The 6,000-nt window shown below is 41.4% G+C and overlaps 1 protein-coding gene across 3 annotated transcripts in view; it reads left to right on the top strand.

The window, feature by feature from the left end:
• The first annotated feature begins 260 nt into the window (after positions 1 to 260).
• HMG20A (high mobility group 20A) overlaps positions 261 to 6,000 on the top strand; it is a 38,666-nt gene continuing 32,926 nt past the window's right edge. For all 3 annotated transcript variants that reach the window (XM_018081524.1, XM_018081525.1, XM_018081523.1), the window contains exons 1-2: positions 261 to 446; positions 1,777 to 1,888. The gene's annotated coding sequence lies outside the window, so the exon portion shown is untranslated. The remainder of the gene's footprint in view (positions 447 to 1,776; positions 1,889 to 6,000) is intronic.

Below are 6,000 nucleotides of genomic sequence, written 5' to 3'. Positions count from 1 at the left end.
CGGGCGGCTGTGGGTGCTGTGGGCCACCGGTGAGGGGGCCTGGGGGAGCCGCCGGAGCTCGGGGGGGCGAGGGGGAAGAGCTGGGTGAGGGTCTGAGCGCTTGGCTTTCAGTATTCTCCCTCACACGTCTTCCCTTGGTTCCTGCAAAGCCATAATCTTTAATGGCTCCTTAATTGTATTTATTTATCCTTTTATTATGTCCGCTTGACGTTCCCTTGTCAAGCAGGTCGTTTATCATAGCCTGGGGTTTTTTTCGATACTTCTGTCCAGGTCTTTACATTCTGTTGCCTGCCCCTGAGGAACTGAAGTCTCTTATCCTTGAGGTGGCAAAAAAAAAAAAATAAAAATAAAAAGCCCCGAGCGCAGGGTTGAACACACCGGAGCCACGTGCCTTGCGAGGCCCATTCATTGCGATCCTCTGGAACACCAGCGCCGGAGTGAGACCGGTACGGCCCTCCCTGCCCTGGGCGACGGGAACTGGGCAGGGTGTCCTTCCAGGGCAGCTGGGAGGAGGCGTGGAGCTGCCCGTGGGAGATTCTCTAGGAAAAACACCCCCCCAAATCACCTTCTGAGCGAGGAAAAATTGATGTAACTTGTTGATAATTTAGTCATGTATAAAAAAAAACGAGGGAGGGCTTTTTACTCAGTAGAAAAGAGGGAAAATCCTGTTCTCGGAGAAGAAGAGCTGCTTTCTAGAGAAGTGGCCTCCAACTTTTTTGGCTGCACGTGCCTATCACAGAAACAGCTCTTAGCGTGCACCTCCCACTTATGTATATTTATTGATTTATCGATTGTATGCAGGTGTTGCTCTACGGATGCACGTGTTAGAAAGTATGCTTGAACGGAAATTGAGAAAGGATAAGATAAAGATGAAATAAACACTGTTTAAAAACGTTTCTCAGTGCTACAAAAAAAAAAAATGTTTTTTCCCCACCCCTGAGTGGAAAGGTGTGGGTTTTTCCCACCCCTCAGCCTTGCATGTGTGACCTACTAGAGAGGCCACTTTTATAGCACGTGTATGTTATTCTGAAGTGATCATTCTTATTTTCATAAGAATACAAACATAATCAGCTGTTGAAAACAAAGAATTTGTTTTCATAGCCTGTTTTTTTTTTCATTCAGGCCATAATCCAGGGGCACAATCTATTTGAAGGTAGTGAAATGATAGTGAAATACTGGTTTATCATCTCTTGTTTTCTCTCACCCCTACATTATATACTTGTTAGAAGGGATGAGATCTCAGCATTGCTAGAACCATATCACCTGCTGCCAAATAATGTAACTTTAGAGTTTAGGAAGTTGAGGGAAAGTGATAAAATTTTTTTCCTGTCCTTAGAAATCTGGCATGTCCTGAAATAGAAGCTGAGGTTACAAATTTGAAGGAGATTTGGTCTTAGAAATGGTGGTTAAAGCAGAGTATTTGGGTTGGTCTCAAAATTCCCAAGTTAGCTCTTCTATGGGATACCCAGCTCTCTTCAAAATAGAAAATTGGAGATTGTGTGATCTACCCCCACTGTCCTGATTGTAAATTGAATTTTTTCTCCTTTGGTTCCTCCTGGTGTGACACACAGAGGGTAAGGTGACAGGTGCACCTTAGAAAAGGGAGAAGAGGATTGTGTTTATTACAGGGATGTTTCTTCAGCACCTGAGAGTGGGGTTCGACTCTTCTGTGTGTACCTGGCTGTTAGGAGGTGACTGTAACAAGTTCTAGTACTTTGCAATAAAGCAGCCACAAGGAGAGAGATTCTTACTGTCTTCCACCTTCTGTTTCTACAGGACATCTGCCTTGGCCAAGCTCAGGTGTTCTGTGTCTGATGGCCAGGGCTGCCTGGAGACCTGAGGAGACCTGCTGACTTCCCTGCTGGGCTGCTGAATGCAAGCACTGACTGTGAGCTGGGGCTTTGCTTTGTATTACATCACCTTGTTCTCAGTATCAGAGCACAGGAATGGAGAAAATAGTAAATGGACGCGTTCAAATTAACTTTGTAACCTTGCTTTGTTACTGTGCCTGTTCACAATGTATTTAAATAAAGGGTCCCTCGGTATCCAGGTGTGTGCAATTAGCAAGGTGTGAATCTTCTCACCTGCCAAAGCAAGCTCAGCCTTCCATAGTAAACATTTCTCCTTGCTTAAGTAGGATTTGTTTTGGGACTAGTTCTTGGATGAGATTTTTCTTAAGCTTACCACTGACTGTGGCAAAGTTGCAGGTGAATTCAGAGCACGTCTCCCTAAAACAGGCTGATACAAGTTTCTAAATTCTTGCTGTACCTCCTGCCCTCTCCAGGTTGTGGCTGAAAAATTTCAGTGTTCCCACTCACTGTTACTGAGGTGCTCACAGAGCTGTGCTCGTTTTTGTGAGTGTTGTTTTTGTGAGTGTTGTGGCACCTGCTGTGAGAAATCGTTAGGGCACAGGTGAAGAGGCTGCACCCTTTTGGTAATGATTGTGGGGGAGAGGGGTAACTCAAGGGAACATGCCTTTCCAATTTCCAGGACAGCAGGTGAATGCAGAAAGATTGTCTTTTTTCTTTTTTGCTAGTTGTTCATATACCCTTAATGAAATGCTCTTTCCATCTGTAATGTGATTGACTTGGGAGAGATCCCCAAACTAGGTTTCTTCTAGCTTTTTTTTCTTTTACTTTCATGATTTCCCTTAGAAAGAGAGAGGGGATGTTTATGTTCAGGGAACTGATAAATGGTTATTTTTTTAAGACATGAAGAGTGGTGGATAAAAGACTTCAATGCTGGATGTTCAGCAGGTATGAATTGCTATGTATGAATTACTAAGAACACTGTTTTCAGAAACCACTGTTTTTTCAGTGGATTTGTCCATGAAAGCAGCTGACGCTAGTTGGTGGCTATTTGAAATACAGAGTCAAGTGGTTAATTAGTGATGTAAGTCAGGCTCCATTGGCAAGATCTGCAGTGTTGGCCACGTGTTGTTGTTGTCTTACTCCAGGATTGGCTTGTTCCTGCTTCAGTAGCACCCACAGCAGAGCCCTTGGCTGTTAGTTTTGTGGTCTGATACTGGTCCTTGATTTCTGAGGGCAAACCAGCTGGATGTGAGTTTGTCCATGGACTGCCAGTGTTACTGTCAGTGGGACAGGTCAGCTGATAAGCACTTTAAAACACACCAGCCTTATAATAATCTCTTGCATAATTGGATTGTTGGGATGTATCTGCTAAAGCTTTTTGTATGCAGGTTAATCCCACAGAGGGTTAATTCTTATTAAAGGAATAACTTGCCTTGTTCATACCTGGTAGGGGCAGAGGTGAGATGGGCACCTGATTTCTGAAGGGCTACTTGATATCAATTTGATAAGGACAGATTTTGGACAGCTGAGTTGCAGCTACAGGTAGTTTTTAGTGACTGTTTATCTGGAAATCTTCTTTCTGTATTACAGGGAAATAAAATCAATTGCTGTAGAATACCTGAATACTTCCAAGTTTTAAATTTATTAGGAAATCTTCCTTGTTCCTTGGCCTTGCTCTTGCAAGTGCTGATGCACTTGGAAGAAAACCTGTCTTTCAGAAATGATGTTAAGAAAATTACTGACTACAATTTTTTAATAGTAAATATGTTAAAAGGAAGCTGTGCTAAGTTATCTTCAGAAAAGGCTTATTGATGATTTTGATTCCAGAAACAAATAATCCTGCTCTGCTTTGCAGGAGACAATGGCAAGAACTGACTTTGGCTGACTGATTTAGTGTTTTGGACCATACCCCTTACATGGCATACAATGAATAAAAAAAATAAACCTTACACTTCACTGTTTCTGCAATTCTTATGACTTGGATTGCTTATACTGTTTCTTCAGGTAAAGGGGCATGTAAGACATTGGAATGTGTTTTTTGTGCATCATGGCTGGGATAAGCAATGAGGTGAGCAGTTGACACCCTTAGCCTGTACTTCAAAATACTGCTATAGCATGAAAATAGGAAGGAGTGTTTTAGTCAAAAGATCAAATGGCATAAAGTCTTGTCACTGCTGATGAAACTGTGAAGTGCCTTAAGAGAATGAGGATAGTGAAAGTGTTGGTTGTCAGTTGAATTCAAGAGGCTTAAGACTGACAGAATTTATTTCTGAATCTTTCCTCCACTTTTTTCTTCTGGTAACAAGTGCAAAGCACAGAGGATTTCTCAGCAGTTTAGTGAGTTGCCAGGGGAAAAGTCTGCTTTTGTTTTATGGTTGTGTTCAAATATGAAAAGATAAATTCAAAGCTTTAATTATACAGTGGTGTCTTAAGGATTGTTTGCAGCCAGAAGAAACTCAACAAACTGTTTTTAACTTCAAAATACCTGTCATCTCTAGAACTTGCTAGGCTTTATTTGGATGGGTTCTCAGTCTTAACCAGTGGTTGTTAAAGCAGGTCTGACTTAGCTATGTCTGTTCTGTAATTCCTTTTATTTCAGGTAAGTGGTATGGCATGAATTAGTGGGTTTTTTTGTGAGCTTTTGTGTTTGTTCCTCAAGAAACGAACCATTTGTTTTTCTTGGAATTCCCTTGGCTGCTGTTTCAAAGCCTTGGGCATAAGGTGGTGTATTGTTTCCTAATTTTGGAGTACTGTTTGCTGAAATCTAGTAATTAACAAAACATCAGTAGTGGAAATGAAAGATTTTTTTGGAAGAATGGGCTTTGCTGTGTGTAAGAATAGGCTAAGTAATCTCAGGCTTATGCCTGTGGGCTGTAATTAGATGTTCATCAGAGGTTGAATTTCTGGTATAATGGAGTTAGTGGCCCATCCTGGTATTCAAGATATGCTGTGCCTGCCAATGTATGGGAAGGGAAAGTGTCAGTCTCCATAGCTGGGAAAGCAGTGGAGAGGGAGCTGTGGCAAGACAAGTTCTGGTAATGGTATGAGAGGATAAAGCAGAAAGCAGATCAGCACTGAGCAAGGCACTGAAAACAGCAAACTGTGAATCTTCTTTCACGCTTGGAAATCTGGAGTTTGCTAACATTGCATTTCTGCCAAGAAAACTGGGGAGCAAGGGGGAGTGTTCCCAGTGCAGGATAAGTGGCACATAAAGGTAAGAGAAGGCTTTGTGTACACCCCAACAGGGTGTTGGTTTTTTACTTGCATTCTAAACCTTTTCCCTTGGTACAGTGCTCCTTTCATCTCTCACTTTTTCCAGCTTACTTTAAGAAGTCTGCCTTGTTTGCATTTTCACTTATCCAGCACATTGGCAAAGACATTTTCTGATACCTAAAGGATAAAAAGTAAGACTTACTGAAGAAGGATATTTCATTTAAAGCTACCATGTCTTCCAAAATACAAGCATCTTGTTGAAATATCTCATTAATCACAAATTCTAATAGGATTTCTAGAGCAGATGAGCAAATCTTCAGAGCCTCCAAAAGTCCTGAACTGTGTAAGCATATTAGAATGCAGGTTTTTTCAGCCCTGACATTTAGTCAGTGATTATCATAGGTAACCATACTAAAGTCTTTTGGAGGAGATTTCTGGCTTGGGGTGCATTTACTGCAGTATGTTTTAGCTGCTGCTGCACATAACTCATGTTGCTGGTGAAATGAAATCAAGATAACCAAGACTTGACTAAATCCTCACTGTTTGAATATGTGGGAAGCATGACAGAACAGACTCCCAGCTACTCATTACTGAGTTAGGATGAGGAATTGCTGCAATTCCTGTAAGATATGACAAGCCAGTGTAATAAGTAATAAGAGTAAATGAATCAAAATTTATGGAATTCAAGTTCTTTTTCCAGACTTATGTAGAAGAGTCTTATCTTTCATCAAGAGAATAAATGTTTTGCTTTAGATTGGAAAGAGAAAACCTGAAAATGTCAAGTCAGCTTATGATATAATCCTAATTTTTTCTGGTAATCATATTTTGTCCCACTTAAGACTATTTTGGGGCCCTGTGTTTCTGGAATAGCTTCAAATGTTCATTTCTGGCACCACTGGAATCTCAGGAAGGGTTGAATTGGGAGCTGTGGAGTCACAGCAATGTACATTGCTCGCTCCTGGCTGTGCTACTTGCA

The sequence above is a fragment of the Manacus vitellinus genome, unplaced genomic scaffold (genome assembly GCF_001715985.3).
Source record: "Manacus vitellinus isolate BGI_N305 unplaced genomic scaffold, ASM171598v3 scaffold_53_pilon, whole genome shotgun sequence".
Classification (NCBI taxonomy): Eukaryota; Metazoa; Chordata; class Aves; order Passeriformes; family Pipridae; genus Manacus; species Manacus vitellinus.
This window is presented reverse-complemented; position numbering and strand designations above follow the sequence as displayed.